This window comes from Triticum dicoccoides, chromosome 6B (assembly GCF_002162155.2).
Source record: "Triticum dicoccoides isolate Atlit2015 ecotype Zavitan chromosome 6B, WEW_v2.0, whole genome shotgun sequence".
Lineage (NCBI taxonomy): Eukaryota > Viridiplantae > Streptophyta > Magnoliopsida > Poales > Poaceae > Triticum > Triticum dicoccoides.
In genome coordinates this window covers 55,591,971-55,595,959 of record NC_041391.1, presented here as the reverse complement: position 1 = coordinate 55,595,959, position 3,989 = coordinate 55,591,971, and positions in this window count along the sequence as shown.

Genomic DNA, 3,989 nt, shown 5'->3' with positions numbered 1-3,989 from the left:
ATGGACTCCCATAGACATTGATGATCCACAAACCGCTTCCGCCATCAACCACTAGAAACCATTTGTGTACTCACTGACCAGAACGGTCTTGTACTACATATTCTGTATTTCGCTTGGAATTTCTGTATCAAGTTGGTGCCTCATCAGCTAACAGTAATCCTGGGGCTGGTGAGCACAAAGGCCATTTTCTGGGAAATTAATACCCGGAAAACCGGTCGCCACACATCCTCCTCAGGATTTTCATCATGTGTTCGTTCATAATATTCCATAGGAATGGCAGGCTCAGGAGTCTCCTCAGATTCCTGTCTAGAAGTGCTTTGTACATCTCTCATGGGGAAAATGTCCTCAAAGAATGTAGCATCCTTAGACTCCATAATTGTACCGACCTTCATGTCAGGTACCTCAGATTTCACTACTAGAAATCTATAGCCAACACTATTCATAGCGTAGCCCAAATTAACACAGTCCACAGTCTCTGGTCCAAACTTACGCCTTTTGGGGATCGGTACATTAACTTTCGCCAAGCAGCCCCAAGTACGTAAGTACGAGAGTGTTGTCCTTCTCTTGGTCCACTTCTCATAAGGAGTAATCTCGTTATCCTTTGTCGGAACTTTATTCTGGACATGACATGATGTCATTATAGCCTCCCCCACCATGCCTTGGATAAACCCGACGTATCTAACATGGCGTTAACCAAATCAGTTAGAGTATGGTTTTTCGGCTCGGCAACCCCGTTTGACTAGGGTGAGTAGGGAGACGTCCTCTCGTGAATAATACCGTGTTCCGCACAGAAGGCATCAAACTCTTTCGAGAAGTACTCTCCACCATGATTTGACCGGACTCGCTTAATTTTCTTTTCGAGTTGATTCTCAACTTCTGCCTTATAGATTTTAAAGTAGTGTAGAGCCTCATCTTTGGTATTTAACAGATACACGTAGCAATATCTAGTGGAATCATCTATCAAAGTCATGAAATATTTCTTTCCACCTTCAGTCAACAAACCATTCATCTCACAAAGATTAGAATGTATGAGTTCAAGTGGCGCCAATTGTCTCTCCTCTGCTGCCTTGTGAAGCTTGCGAGGTTTCTTAGATTGCACACACGAATGGCACTTAGAACCTTTGGCTAAAGTGAAACTCGGGATTAAATTCGACTTTGCTAGCCGCGTCATAACACCGAAACTAATGTGACAAAGACATGAATGCCAGACTTCAGATTCATTAACACTCAAATGAATATTGTTCACGACTTTATTACATAGATCTGCAAGAGAAAGGCGGAACATGCCTCCGCATTCATAACCCTTTCCAACAAATAGTCCATATTTGGTAACAAGTAATTTATTAGACTCGAATACCAACTTGAACCCTTCTCTACATAGAAGGGAGCCAATAATGAGGTTCTTCTTGATGGCGGGGACATGTTGCACGTTCTTCAGCTGCACAATCCTTCCCGAAGTAAACTTCAGATCAACCGTGCCAACACCAAGAACAGAAGCACTCACGCCATTCCCCATCAGTATGGACCCGTGAGCTGTGGCCTGGTAAGAAGAAAACAATGAAATGTCAGCACACACATGAACACTTGCACCTGTGGCACCGCACAACATCGACAGCGCTTCATTGCAACCCATACAGGAGGTACGACTACCCCCATAGCGCTTCACTACAGCTCCGACAGGGCTTCATTGTAACCCCGGCGGTGCTTCAATGACCTCTACGACACTTCACTACAACTCTTACAGCGCTTCATTGAAACCCCAATGATGTTTTGTTACTGCGCTAACGCTGGCGTGGCGGTGCTCCACCGCAGCACCCTGATGCCGCCGGTGAAGCTTCACTGCACCACGACCACCACCGGGGGTGGTCCATTGTATCATCGGCTGCCCCGTTGAAGCTCCAACGCAACACCTGATGGCCGCCGGCGAAGCTTCAGGGCAGCGCAGCATGACGGCGACGAGGTGCTGCGATGAAGCACGACGACGGCCATAGAGGCTGCGACGGAGCACCATGGCGACCATGGAGGCCGCGACGCAGTGCAACGATAACCGAGATGCTACGACACAACTGGCGGGTGGTGGTGGCAGATTTTGCAACAGTAGTCGCACTGATGCACGCGGTGGTCGGAGGGGGCCGCCGTTGTGCGCGACCTTGCGGTTGGTTGCTGGAGAAGAGCGAATGAAGAGGGAGGGGAAGAGAAGGTCGATGGAGTTCTCGTTAGAGATAAGGATAAGGCAACGCTCGGGGAAGAAGAGAGAAAACGACTACACGAGCTTCTCTCACGTGAAGAGCCAAGTGGTGGTGGTCACTCACAGGGACGCGTGTCAAGCATTGAAGGCTTGCGCTGCGATGAAATCATCCGGTTGTTTTTATCGTTTTCCTTTAGGATAGCCGATGTTTTGAACTATTTTTTAAAAAAATATGATTTTTTTTTCTTCTAGAAAAGGGGCACTTCAACTTATTTTTGTTGTTTTTCTGGAAAAAAAAAACAAAGTGGTTTTGGGCTTCAATTGTCACTCGCAGCGTCATTTTCCCCCAATCTGTGGCACAACTGCGCCGCTGCCGCCTCCTTCCCCATGAGCGCAATGACGGCCACCCTGCACCACCGCCCCTGCTCGCGCTCGCCGCTGGAAGACGAGGATCTGCTCCTCGAGATCCTCCTCCGGCTTAAGGGTAATAACAATGCTAATTGGTTTGTGCTAATTTTTATAATTAAATATTATTATCATTATATGTATGTATGCACAAAAGTACTATACAATTTTTGTGTAAATAATACTAGACTGCTAAAGTTGCATTATTATATGTGTATTCAATGCATATTATAAAAATTTCACTGCAAAGTTGTCTGCAAGTTGTATTTCTTTATGCTTAAGAGTAATATCAATGTCACTAATTTACTCTCCCTTTTATTTGTTTTATAATGTTTAGTTTTTAATTCATTGCCTGTTTTTCAGGACAATACCAACCCCACTAATTCGTTCCTTGTTTATAAACTTTAATTTTATGTAAAATTCACTATTATATGTTTATTCTTACATAACAAAAAATGCAATTTATGTGTAAATTGTGTGCAAATTGTATCATTATTATTTTTACTTTATTTTTTCTTAAAGGGTGATACCAATGCCACTATATTTGATTTCTTCTTATAAAAGTATTTTTATTTTTGTGTTTGTAAGTAAGTACACACGCAAGTATGATACACCATGTGTGTAAATTATAGTAGAGAGCAGAAATTGCACTATACATGCTTATTTATTTATTTATTTTTAATATTACAAAAGTGCAATTTCAGGGCATACTTGTGTGCAAGTTACTTTTTAAATTTCTTTCTCCTTAAAGGGTTTCAGTTTCCCCTAGAATTTTTTATATATTTTTTATTTTTCTCAAAGGGTTTCCTTCTTACATAGAAAACATTGTTATTTTGTTTTAGTTTTAGTTTGTGTATTGTTTTTCGTAAAGGGTTTCATTATTCCATAGAAATCTTAATGATTTTGTTTTAGTTTTAGTTTTTTCTTTCTTCTTAAAGGGTTTCATTCTCCCCAAGAAAACTTCATTATTTTGTTTTGTTTTTTTATTTTCTTTCTTCTTAAAGAGTATCAATCTTCCCTAGAAAATTTTATTATGTCATTTTTATTTTTATTTCCTTCTTAAAGGGTTTTATTCTTCCCTAGAAAAAATCATTATTTTGTTTTCATTTCCATTTTAATTTACCCATTGGGCGACGCTGTCCGTGGGCGGCTCGGGCTGCGGGCGGCCTCCTCCGCCGTGGCCATCTTGGCTGGTGGAGGTGGCGGCGAAGTGGTGGTGGTGCGACCTTCTCCCCGTACTGCTCATGGGTCCGTGCTCAGCGACGGGTGGCGAGTGTGTGGCCGGCCGGTGGTGGCTGGGGTGCTCCGGGGAGGGAGGTATGGGTGCTTCCCGGCCTTTCCGTCGTGCACGATGGTGGCCCTAGTCCCCGGTGTGCAGCCTGGCTCGTGGTCGTTG